Source organism: Copidosoma floridanum, unplaced genomic scaffold, assembly GCF_036245765.1.
Source record: "Copidosoma floridanum isolate Cflo_tuat_1 unplaced genomic scaffold, Cflo_Japanese_pri ptg000017l, whole genome shotgun sequence".
In the NCBI taxonomy this organism is placed as follows: Eukaryota; Metazoa; Arthropoda; class Insecta; order Hymenoptera; family Encyrtidae; genus Copidosoma; species Copidosoma floridanum.
This window is the reverse complement of record NW_028321894.1, coordinates 3,964,475-3,978,592: the sequence shown is the minus strand read 5'-3', so window position 1 is coordinate 3,978,592 and position 14,118 is coordinate 3,964,475. Positions and strand designations below refer to the sequence as shown.

At 32.7% G+C, this 14,118-nt stretch overlaps 1 protein-coding gene across 1 annotated transcript in view; it reads left to right on the top strand.

The window, feature by feature from the left end:
• Window positions 1–14,118, top strand: part of LOC106644845 (uncharacterized) — a 2,208,360-nt gene that overhangs the window by 907,411 nt on the left and 1,286,831 nt on the right. The gene's annotated exons all lie outside the window — the stretch shown is intronic.

The window sequence follows — 14,118 nt, the reverse complement described above, 5'->3', positions numbered from 1 at the left end:
GATTGCTTATGATTACATAAATTTAGGTACTAGACGGTCCTGAAATTTTCTTTGTTGATGAAAGAGAAAATTTGCAAGAAAGTATAAAAATAGCAATGAACTATAAAAAAGTTTTTTTGTTACTCTAAAATTTCATTCCAAACAATATTTTTAATTTAAAATTTTTTTTTCTGATTCAATTTAAATAAAAATTTTTTTTGGGTTTCTACATCTAGACAATGCAACATATGATTGCCCATGAGAAAATAATGGTTTTCCAAGGTATAATCCTAAGGCATCAAAACTTTGACCTTGAGATTTATCAATAGTCATAGAAAAAGCTAAGGTAAATGAAAATTGTTTTCTGTACAATATAAATGGTAGCGAAGGAGAATTGTTTGTTTGTAGTGGTATTCTTGGAATAAAGACTTTATTTCCTTTTTTTTCACCTGTGATGTTTTCAGCTTTGATGTTGTATTTAAATAATTTTGTAATTCGTAATCTTGTACCATTGCAAAGTCCCTTAGATATGTTTAAGTTTCGTATCAAAATAATAATAGCGTTAATTTTCAAATTCAATTCATGTGGAGGAAGACCTTCTTTAATACTATTTAAATACTCTGTAGGGAAATTAATATAAATATTATCGTCTGATTTATCTAGTCCTTTGTGAGTTGCTTTATCAATACTATAGTACGTTACTAATGTTACCACCATATTATTTAAAATTTTTTTGTTCAAAAAATGAGTGTATTTATTCTGAGATGTTAATATGGCTTTACTTATAAAAGAATCATCATCATAATCAAAAATTTTAGAACATACATCATTTGTTTTCTATGTCTGAGGAATTATAAAAGTTTTAATTTTGCCTTCTCCTATATCCAGAAGCAATGAAGAAAATTTTTTATTAGTCGAACGTATATTATTTTTTAAATAAAAAATATTAAATAAAGGCCAAAAATTGGAGAATTTTATGGTTTCTTGAACAATAGTAATTTTGCTTCCGTTTTTTACTACTGGGAGAATTTGACGAAAGTCTCCACCTAAAATTATTAGTTTATTTCCAAAATGTTTATTACTACTAGATAAATCTTTTAAAGTCCTATCAACGATTTCTAACGCTTTTTTCGGTATCATAGAAGCTTAATCCCAAATAATAACTTCTACATTACGTAATTTTTGTTTATCTGGCTCAAACTGGAAAAATGCACTTTCTATAGTGCTTAAGTCTAAAGGAAGTCTGAAAGTTCTGTGAGTGGTCATTCCCTTTGGGAGCAAAATAGAAGCAATATCTGTCCAAGCCATTGTAAGAATTTTTTTTTCAATTGATCCACCAGGACCATCGATGAAAAAATTTTTTTTTTCAAATTTTATTATTTCTTGAAAAATTCGACGTTGATCATGACTGAGTGGTGAAAGTATTTTATGGAATTCATATTTACACAAAATTTCATTATTGTCAGTATCGATATTTTTTTTATCGTTTGCTGTTGGTTCTGGTAAACTGAAATCTTTACAAGACATATTTTTAGAATTAAAAATTTCGTTTAAATGTAAAAGAGCTTTGTTTTGATCATCTCTACAATCTTTAATGAAAAATTTTTTGTATTTGTTCCAAATAATATTACCAAAAAAATTTTCAGACATAATAAACCATGCAAAAAATTTCTGTAGTAGAAAAGGCAGCATAACGTTGCATGCTTCTTCAAAAATTATATCGTTTTAAAAATCGTGTTCTACTAATCCTATAGCAATAGCTGTTTCCTGATATGTACTGTAAGTGATATCATTAACAGTTCTCAAATCTATAAAAGAAGCTTTTTCTGCTACTTTATTTAATATCAATTTTAAATAAAATATTTCCTGATCTTTTGGAGAAACTACATTTAATCTGCCGATTGTAATATTTTTTTTAACACGTTTTCGTTCATTCCATTGTTTTGTTTTATTGCTAAATGTATAATATTCAGGAATATTTACCTATTTTATTGAATTTGCACTTTCATGAATTTTATTCAGTTCAAACCATGCTATTAGAAGGGTTTTCCAATTCTTAAGTGATTCCTCAATTTTGCCTTCTTCGAGGATAATGTTTTGTTTATGTTCGACGTGAACAGGTATATGGAATACTGAATGACTTCTCCCATGGAGAGGAAATTCTTGAAGTCTCCATGCTGCCTCCATTGGGCTTAAATAACGACCATCAACAAATTGTGATATTTCATCGACTATCTCGTTATTATTTTTTTTACTTTCATTTTGATTTTCTTTTTGAATTTTACAAAAAGCTCTATCACTTATGTATGTAGTCGAAAACATATTTAATGCTTTGTATAGATGCACAACATTCTTTTTGCAAATTTTTTTGTTACTATCATAACAAGGAATATTTTTACTGTGTGGTCCATGAAGCATATGTTTTATAACCAATTTTTGAAATTGGCTATTATTGTTTGGAATTTCAGCAGAAATGTGTTTATCTTTTTGTTCAGATGTTATCAATTTATCGTTTGAAAGTAATGTTATAGGAATATGTGCATGAGGCAATCCTCGTTTTTGAAATCCTATGGTATAAACATATGCAATCACCTTACCAAAGATATCTTTTTTTGTAGTATTATCTAATATAGACTGTAATTTTGTTTGAAATAGCCTTACTGTTATGTTTGGAATATCATTTGGCATTGTATTATTTGGGAATTCTTTCAAAACTTGATTAAATTCTTTCCATTGTGGATTACATGTAACTATTGTAAATAAATCTGGTTTTCTATGCTTTCTCATAATTGACATAGCATCTTGATAGTGTTGTTGCATATATCTTGGACCCCCTATATATGTTGATGGTAAAATATAAATATTACCAACTTTACCATTTTCAAAATTGTTTGAAATATTGCTAGCACTATTTATTACGTGATCTAATAAGCCTTGATAACACTCTATTCTTGCGGACTAATGATTATTTCTAAAGTAGTTCATTCTATAGTTTTTGACTATTGCATATGCATGTAAAAAGAATTGTTGTGTTAGTCGTCCACCATATAACAAGGGGTTGAAGTTTTGTGATTTTGGTCTATACGAAAATCTATACAAATAATATTGTAAAATTAAAAGCGTTACAGATTCGTTTCTTGGATTTTTAGTATAATTAGTACTCCAGCCTAAGTCTCCTAAAGGAAAAATTAGGGGAAATACCATAGGGTGTATAAAATAAGAAAGTTTGTTAAAATATGTGTATGACGGACCGTTTTCTGGTGAATACTTTGGATGTACACATAAATCAAATTTATCGATTGTACCCAAATTAGAAAAAATAATGGCACAACATTCTGTTACCAATGGCTTATTATATTGATGTTTTTGGTTGATATGTTTTTGAATAAAATACATTTTATAATTTGGTAAATTTTTAATATTTGCAATTTGGTGTAAATGTTTGTAATTTTTGGAAAACGGATTTTTATTCATGGTATTAGTTAAAATTTTTACATGCTCTTCAACCAAATTTGTATTTGTATTGAATCTTTTTTCGATAGCTGTTAAATCGTCGTAAATATAAAATTGACTACACGATGGTTCTTGTTTTTCAGCTGGAAATAGAGAATTGGGAGAAATATGACAAACTTGACCCTGGATTTTCAAATCATAAATTGCTTTCTTGTTTTTCATGAACAAAGTTTGCGTTAAAGGTAGCAAAACAAAACAAATTATTATAATTTTGAATCAAGTGTCTGAAATTGTCATCGTTAACCAGAAGATTTTGAAATTTTTGTCGTAATGACTTAATGGAGATAAACTGATTTTTCCGTTCTTACAACAATTTAATTTTTTTCGCTCTTCTTTCCAAAATACAGCTAAACAATGTGGACACTCAAATTCCATTTCTCCGAAATCAGATAAATTAATTATTGAAGATAATTCGTTAAAATTGTTGTCGAAAACTGATAGTAATTTTGATTTTTTGCGAGAAATGCCTTCTAAATTATTATTAAAAAGTTTTCTGTTTTTAGATCGTGCATTGCGACAATACAAATTTTTAACATATTTTCTTATACTATCATAATTAATATCAAAAGAATAAAACAATCCGTCGTCTACATTTCCTTTAAAAAAATAAGTTAAAAATAATGTACTTGAATTATCAGATGACGATAAATAAGAATAATAAGAGTTTTCAAACAAGATTTTGATGCAAGTATTATAAATTTAAACAAAACCTTGTACTTCTTCTTCACTACCTTTAACACCAAATTGACTCATGTACTTTTCGTAATCTTTTTTGGTTTTAATGTCAAAAAAATACGGATGACCGATAATAAAATCTTTATAATGTTTCCATCTATCAATAATTTTTTTGACAATCATATGTCGAACTTTGAGGTTAAAAGTATCAAAATGATATAAGAAAAACGAGAAACATCGAAATAACCCATTGCCATCTCTTGTTATTTTACATTTTTTTGTTTATCTTTCTTCTGATACATTTTGAGTGTTTAAATTTTCAATTTTTGTTTGATTTCTGTTTGAAGTTGAATCATTTTTTTCATCTTTTTTGTTAAAGTTTCCGTTATTAACGAATTCATAGATCATGAAATGTCCAGAATCATAATTTCCATTCAAAATCAAAACTAGTCGTAATTCGTTTAGAAGGTCTCCAAAAGAATAAGCTCTATCAGAATTTTCAATCCTAACTTCAACAAATACCTGGAAATAATCAACAAAGCTCATTATTTTAATGTCACTTCCGTAAACACCGGACTTTGACATATGTTGAGCGTAATTTTCTTTACTTTTAATGTTAGAGTAATAATCATTTCTCTTAATAAAATATTCATAATTATTCCATTTGTCCATTACATTAATTACTATAACATCGCGTAGTTGCATGTTAAAATTTTGTGAACCATGTAAAAAAAAAGGGAAACAACTAAATAAGCAATTTCCATCACCTTCTCTTTGAATAATTGAATTAAAAATTTTTTATTTTGTACTTATACTTGCAAATTTAGAGAAAAAATTCCTTATCTTGTAAATTCAGGTTCCAAAAATAAGTAATTTTATCTTGATGTTTTGGTTTTCATCAACAGACAATCCCCTCAATGAAGAACCACGACGACTGAGAAAACTCTGCGTATAATTAAAACCTATGTTATATGAAAATTATAAAAAAAATAAATTATGAAAAAAAATTATTTAAAATAACAAAAGACTTTGTGACGGTGTATGTGTGGGAGGGGGCGCCTGGAGGTATTGGTCAGGCCGCGAGAGAATCGGCGGTAAGACGATGACGCCATGGTGGCAAGTAGTGGGGAAGAGGCGAGCGTTAGGAGAAAAGAAGGAAAAAGAAAGCAGTCGTCGAATGTACCCACGAGAGAAGGGTCCTCGTCATGATTAACGAGTAGAAGAGGTTGACACCGCAGTCCATCCGACCCGTAACCGGCAAGTCCGCAAAACACCGTTGTCTGGGAGCATTGTTTGGTGGGAGCCAAAGTCACTTCCAAAAGAAGAAGGAAGAAAGGCCGAGCCGAGAGGTGTCCCGAGCAGTGCCCCCCAACCTGCTCAGAGGAAAAACCGGACCTCGCCAACGTGCTGCCCCAACAAGGGCAGGCCAGAGAAGGGTACGAGAGGAGACGCGCCAGCAAGGCGCAAAACATCGTCGAGCCATCTTTTAACACCGAGTCTAAGACGCCGATTTCCACGGGATCGCCCTCCAGGTCACCCTTCTCAAACCCGATCGTGACGTGAGCGTAAGCCTCCGACGTTATCAAAATTTAAATATTCGAAAATCCATTGAGGGACGCGAGAGCCAAGACTACGGTCGGCCTTGTAAATCCGTTTTATTTCTATACATTGTTTTTTATTAAGTTCTTGCGCCCGATACTTTGTTTGTAACACATGTACAGCATGGATGGATGATAAATTAGTCATAACACGCAGTGGTCGTGTATCAAGAAAGCGCGCGAGTCTTAATAACACAAGTAAAGCAATACCTAAGAAGGTAACAAAAATAAATACGCCTCACAAGGTGATTCTTGGTACACGTAAAACTACTGGTAAACGAAACACAAGTAAAATAAATGACGAGGCTCAAGAATTAATTCGTAGACGAACAGAACTAATCGCGGCTCAAAAATCGGAAATAGAAAACTTACACGCGACAGCAAATGCTAACCAGATTTTGCAAAACCAGGAAACGGCAAAGGTTCATTTAAATTATTTAAACGAACAATGTAAGGCATTGCAGGCTACGTTGCGGACTATGAAAAATCAAAACAAGCCTGCTTTGCAAAATTTTGCCACAGACTTATTCACCGCTTTAAGCACTTCGCAAATTATGAATCTTGACGTGACCACACCTGAATTGGAGGATGAAAATTAAACAAACCCTTCGGAGTTTCTCGACACAATAGAAAAGTTTTGTAAAACAAAAAATATATCAAATAAAAAAAAGTCAAGTATGCTAAATATATTTTTAAAAGGAAAAGCAAGAGTTTGGCTCGAGTTACAAAATGCGTTTCAAAATTACGAGGAATTTCAAGCAGCTTTTAAGGAGGAGTTTTATTTGGTGCCGGTACAAGTCAAGACGAAAAATAAATGGTGCACGCGAAAATTCCTGGAACAAAATTGCTCCTTACAAACATTTTACTATAATCAAAGAAAAGAAGCCACTTATTTACGTCCAGAAATGTCTGAATTTAAGAAAAATTATACCATCGTGCAACAACTACCCCAAGATGCGAGAAAAGCGCTAGCCGCTGTCGATTTTAATAACTCGAACATAATCAGTCAAACGATGTCGAATCTTGACGGCATGTTCCTAGAAAAGAAAAAAATAATGGAAAATGGGGAAAGAAACTTTCGAGGGCGAGATCAACAGCGGCAACGCGTAAACAAAGTCAGTATGTATAATAATAGTAGATCTAATAACAAGACTTCACATAACAGACAAAATTCATACCTATATGCTTATTACAATAAATATCAAAACAATAACCCGAATAATCAACAAATGTTTGGGAATCAGATGCCTGACTTTCGCTTCCCCCCTCCAAGCATTATACAGCCAAGCCATCACGATGTTGGTGTGCCCGGAGCATCAGAACACACACATTTAAACGCTAACCAGGCACACTGATGAGTCCACCATTTGTGTATGAGAAAGCAGACTGTAGTAAAAGTCAAAAAGTTCCGAGTTCACCTCATGTGTTGTGCTCGGTACACAGCAAACAAATACTGGCACTCTTGGATAGCGGTAGTCAGGTCACGGCTATGTCCGAAAAATTTTACCTTAAATTAAAGAAAAAGTTTAAAGTACTCGAATTGCCGGTATCCAACATAATGGTAACCACAGCCATTGGGAAAAAAACAACTAGCAAAAAAAAAACATGTTTCAATGTAAATCATGATGAACGAAACACCTATGAGCTGCATTTTTCTGATAATTCCATTTCTTTCTAGCGACATAATATTGGGTAATAATTTTTTATTTCAACAAGGTAAAGTAATAGATTATTGGAATACACAGATAAAAATAAAAAATAAAAAAATAAATGACGCGTTGGTCTCGTTTGAGCAGGGCGCTGTAGAGAATCTGAGTTCATCAAAACAAGGCGATAAAACGCATGTATATATAATTAAAACAAAAGAAATTTTTAAACGTAATGATAGAGAATTAAGTATTAAAACAGACAGTGATGAGATAGAAGGTCGGAAAAATTGCAAAGTAGCAAAAGACCAAGAAAAATTAGAGAAATTTAATAGTAACAATAAAGAATATAAAAATAATGATTTAAGCATAGAAGATATTAAGAATGTTATAGTAAAAGGTAATAAAGGCCAAGAAAATGACGTTTACATGCGAAATGAAAAGATGAAAGATAACAAAATGCATATAAATAAAATAAGCAACCTTGACGATGATTTCTCTGCAAAACTCGGTAAAATAAAACCTCAACTTTCGGAATTAAGCCAGTCACAGAAAACCACAGTAATAAATCTGCTTTTAAACCTTTATTTTCTGATAAGCCAGGATGCGCGCGCGGATACGTTCATGAAATTCGTCTAGTCAAAGATAATCCGAAAATAAACATTTCGTACCCTGTCCCATTGGCTCTTAAACAATCGGTTAAACAAGCAGTAGAAGAAATGCTAGAAGCCGGTGTTATAGAGAGAGCATCTAGCCCCTTTTGTAACCCATTAAGAATTGTCAAAAAGGATAACAACAAAATTCGGGTATGCTTAGACGCAAGACATCTTAACCAATTTGTAGAGGACGATCGCGAATCGCCTCCGATCATGAACGATATTACCCAAAAATTTCACGACTCGCAATTTTTTTCAAAAATAGACTTAACTTCAGGATACTGGCAGATCCCACTTAATAAAAAATCAAAACCTTTGACCGCATTTTTATTCGAACACAAAACATATCACTTTAACCGTATCCCGTTTGGACTTAAAACAGCTGGTAGCACGTTTATAAGAGCACTAAATTTGGCGTTGGAAAGCACAAAAGTAATAGATTTGAAATTTCACGACAAACACAAAGACAGTGAAAATATGGCCAGAAAAAATGGCCGGGAACAGGGCTTCGAAATCGCGAAATATATGTAAACGTACGTTGACGATTCCGCTGTGGGTACAAGGTCGTTTGATGAACACGTTCAAGTACTACAAATCATTTTTTCAAAATTATTGCAAAATAATTTTACCATAAAATTAGATAAATGTAGATTTTTTCAAAAAAAAAAACTGTTTTTGGGCTTTGAAATATCGAATTTGGGAGTAAAACCAGACCCAGAACGTATTGAATTAATACAAAATTTTAAAGAACCACGAAATCAAAAACAACTTCAACAAGTTCTCGGGTTTTGTAATTTTTACTGCAGATTCACACTAAATCATAATAATTCTATAGCACCGTTTAGGGATTTGTTAAGCAAAGACGCTACGTGGAATTGGACGGAAAAGCACACTGAAGCATACCGCACGTTAAAGCAGAATTTCATAAACTCAGTTTGCTTAAGCCATATAATCCCTAACTCTCCTTTTAAACTTCAAACAGACGCAAGCACACAGGGAATAGGGGGAGTCTTGAACCAAACTGATCAAAAGGGAAATCACCAGATAATTTCAACCGCGAGTCGTTGTTTGACAGGTCCTGAATCAAAATATATGACGACTGAGATGGAACTGTTGGCTATTGTATATTGCGTCACCAAATTTTGATATTATTTAATTGGCGTGTCATTCGAGATAATAACGGACCACAAGGGATTAATATTTTTAAATTTCACCACGTTTTATAACTCTAGATAAATAAGATGGTCCCTATTATTACAACAGTACTCATATACCGTATCATATTGTAAAGGTACAAATAATATCGTAGCTGATTTTTTAAGCAGGAATCCGGGGGGGAAATTCAAGGAACAAACTGACGATAAATTAATGTTTCCGGTACTAACTAAGTATTTCGAAGCGCAGAATGATAATAAAATTTGCTCGCTTGTAATCTTAGAAATGCATAAAAATGATGATAGATTAAAAAATATAATTAATAAACTGAAAGAAAAACAACAAATAGATGATTTCTGCAAAAAAGTAATTCCTGAAACACAAAAGAAATCTGAATACTTTTAACTATACAAACAAATTTTATTTCACAAACAATCAAATAGTGAGAGTTGGCACATAGTGATTCCGGAATCATTGAAAAATAAAATAATACAACACACACACACACAAAGCTTGGTCACCCCGGTACATATAAAACCTTTTCTCATTTAAAGCGGTTTTTTTATTGGAAACGCATGCATCAGGATGTTAAAGGGTTTGTTAAATGCTGTGACTTGTGTCAGCGCGTGAAGCACTTGACGATATCGATGGAGGGGCCCTATGAGTTCGTGAGTACAGACGGACCGAATGATTTAGTCACGGTCGACTTTTACGGCCCCCTCCCTCGATCTCGGGGGGGAGTGGAATTTATATTCGTGGTGCTTGACGCGTTTTCCAAACTGGTTCGCCTGTACCCGATGAGGAGAGCGACAACGGTAATGTCACTAAAAAAGATAATCGACGAATATATTCCTGAGTGTGGTAAGCCGAGGAAGATATTAAGTGACAATGGATCACAATTTAATTCCATGAAATGGAAAAATCGGTTATCGCAGAAAGGCATTAAAGTAGTTTACAGTTCGATACGGCATCCTCAATCAAACCCCACGGAACGAGTAATGCACGAAATCGGGCGGTAATTCCAAACATATCGTCATAATAAACACACCGCATGGGCGAATCACCTAAAGGATATTGAAAATTTGCTAAACATATTAACCCATTACAGTTCTGGTTGCGTACCTAATGAATTGCAGTTTGCTCGTCCGGTCACCGATGAAATTTCCCGAATAATTAGTTATCTAAACGAAAACAAATTTAACCACTAACTTTTACTGTTATTTGCAAGAAAGAATATCGAACGACAATTTGAGACTCGAGCCAAGCGCCAGAAAGGATCAAAAGTACCCTTAAACAAAGGCGACAAAGTATTGTTGCGCGTAAGACACTTATCTAACGCCATGGACAAAGTAACAAAGAAATTTTTCATGTTGTTTAAATGCCCTCACATAATAAAGAAAGTTATCAATATAAATGCTTATTTGCTGGCCAAGTTGAGTGACTCCAATGTGGAAAAAGGCATATATAATCGATCAAATTTGAGAAAATATTATTGTCGGGAATGAGTAGTAAAGTTGGCCAACAAATTACGCGCTCTCGTCTTAAACCCTCATGTGCGGGTAATGTTTGTCAGGACGAATAGTTAAGAAAAAAAAATAAAAAAAAAAAAAAAAAAAAAAAAAAAAAAAAAAAAAAAATAAAAGAGAAACAAACCAGAGATAGCGCCCGTATCGACTTATAGAGCCGAACGTGACTTACAAACAAAGAGTGTCTAAGTCAAGTTAAAGCACACATTCGAATGGGTGCAAATGAAAATACGGATATAACGAAATAGACGAAATCCTTGTGTATATAAACGTTAAAGTGATAGGTGTAGTTGTATAAGATATTGGTAGGTGGTATAATGTGTGAGTGTGATGTACAGAATGTATTGGAATAAAAAATGTAAATGTAAATGCAAAGCGTTTGTAAAGACCTACGGACGAAGTGAAAATGGAAAATTTTGGTAAACGCGAAGCGAAAAGTGGATAAAGACATGTGCACTATTGCTGAATATTAAACTAATGAATGTGATAAGAATTTGTGTAGATAAATCATGTAAGCATTATTGACAGAGCGCCGTGTTATTTAAATGTTAGCGTAGGGTTGACCGTAAGCTTGGTTCTCAGGTATAAAATATTGAGGTTTGGGTATCTAGGGAGGTTTTTACCATTCGAAATAGTAAAAAGGGGGAGAGTTGTAAAGGTGTATGTGTGGGAGGGGGCGCCAGCAGGTATTGTTCAGGCCGCGAGAGAATCGGTGGTAAGACGATGACGCCATGGTGGCAAGTAGTGGGGAAGAGGCGAGCGTTAGGAAAAAAGAAGGAAAAAGAAAGCAGTCGTCGAATGTACCCATGAAAAAAGGGTCCTCGTCCTGATTAACGAGTAGAAGAGGTTGACACCGCAGTCCATTCGACCCGTAACCGGCAAGTCCGCAAAACACCGTTGTCTGGGAGCATTGTTTGGTGGGAGCCAAAGTCACTTTCAAAAGAAGAAGGAAGAAAGGCCGAGCCGAGAGGTGTCCCAAGCAGTGCCCCCCAACCTGCTCAGAGGAAAAACCGGACCTCGCCAACGTGCTGCCCCAACAAGGGCAGGCCGGAGAAGGGTGCGAGAGGAGACGCGCCAGCGGGGCGCGAAACATCGTCGAGCTATCTTTTAACACCGAGTCTAAGACGCCGATTTCCACGGGATCGCCCTCCAGGTCGCCCTTCTCAAACCCGATCGTGACGTGAGCGTAAGCCTCCGACGTTATCAAAATTTAAATATTCGAAAATGCATTGAGGGACGCGAGAGCCAAGACTACGGTCGGCCTTGTAAATCCGTTTTATTTCTATACATTGTTTTTCATTAAGTTTATATTTCAAATGAATCAATGAGTTTTAAGAAATATATTATTATCCCTCTATTCTGTACAGCCATGTTTCTCTCCTTTTATCAAATTTGATTAAAAATATCCATAATCATATTTATTCACCCACATTGATACCTTAACTATATATAACTGTTTCAACTTAATCTTTTTTTTCTAAGATGATTTATCTATTTATATTCAAAAAATCATAAATAACAATAATTTTTAGATAAAGAGCTTTAATTACAAATATTTTTGCTGAGAGATCACTTAATTTGCTTATTTTGGCTCAAAATAATATTTACAACATAATTATTTATGGAAACATATTAAAATTGTATTTGTGTATTGCATGTATATGTGAGTTTTAAAATATTAATACATTAACATATCTTGGAAATATACCTTGTATACCATCGACGATAGATAGAAAAAATGTAGACGCAAGTGCCATACTCGAGTACTTAAAATTGCTTGAACACCTAAATCTCATCGAAAGATCTGGAAAAAATGTAGGTGACTAAACACATGAATAACAAATATCATATATTCGTTTAATAACTTGAAACTATCTAACAAAATTCATGAAAAAAAAAAAATTGAATGAGATCGAGAGTTGTATGTATTTTACACAGGAAATTGATTTCCCTGGTCATAGGGTAACCTCAAAACCAGTACCAACTGTCATGTATGATTTATTTACTTTTTAAAAATAGAAAAACTCAGAAATTTTCTATTTGTGAAGTGTTAAACTACGATATTTGTCTGCACAAATAAAATTTTAATTTGTTTTAGGCTGATATTTGCCGACGTTGTGTACCTTCTCTTGCTTGCAGGTACCACGCTAATCGCCATTAAACGATTTTTTTCACGATATACCGGTTATAGCTATGCACACGCAGAAAGTAGCCTTGGAAAGCAATTGTGACACAACAGTGCTTGCGATCTCTTTCAGAGCAATCGTCAATAATCATATTTATTTATTAGTATAGTTTTTATTATTTTTATTTTTTTTAGTTACAAAGAACCATTCATGTTGAATCAGTAAATCGATCTTAGATCGATATTCAATATATATAGGTACAGAATTGTAGCGCATTTCTTTATAAAATTTTATTGTCATTATTTTGTTCATGAAAATTAAAAAAAAAAAATTAGTATAGAAAAAAAATTATAGATAACTAAATAAAAGTTTTTTACATGATATGAAAAAATTTGAGAGCCACACAAAATTTCTTCGATATTTAAAGGAGTCTTGTCCAAAACTTTGATTTGATTAACACCTCGTACTTTTAAAAAATAACTATTTTCTAAAAATCGTAGGCATCAATTTGATTTTATCTTAACATTTTGTACATGAAATATGTACCTACATATAATTTTAAAAATATGTAGATTTTCTTACCATTTTCTTGTAAATCACCTATGATTTCTACTTTCCATCCAAATCAGAAATTGACATTTTTATCAATTGTTATTGATAATGATACTTCTAATTTGTGTTTTGTATTAGTTATCGATCCGAAATATTCGTTGGTGTTAGCCAAGTTGCGTACAATAAATTCGCTGTGTACATATCCAATAATTTCTAAAAAAAAGTTTTTTTTTTGTACATAAATTAAGTAGATAATAATATCTTAGCAATAATGACTCCTAATAACAACTTACTGATAGGTCCTCTCTTATTTGGAATTTTGTCGAAATCAATTTTAGAAATTTTTGTTTTTTTCAAATCAAATTCTCCGAGGCTCGTAATTTTTTCATGTGCCTGTAAATCAATTTCGAAAGGCATATTACCTTTAGTGTATTTTTTGGCCTGAACAACTGTTGCATCGTGAATAAGAACTTTCTGAGGGAAAGTAATGATATATTTTATATTTATTTTAAATTGAAATAAAACTTGTTTTATAACTAGAGATAATCATACTTACTTCATTTAATATTATTGTTTCATGTAAATACTTCAATATTTTCATTATACATGTAACACTGAATTTTGCATCCTTCGTTGTTATTTAAAATTATTTTTTTAATTCTAAAATCATTATTCTTTTCTCTATTGACAAA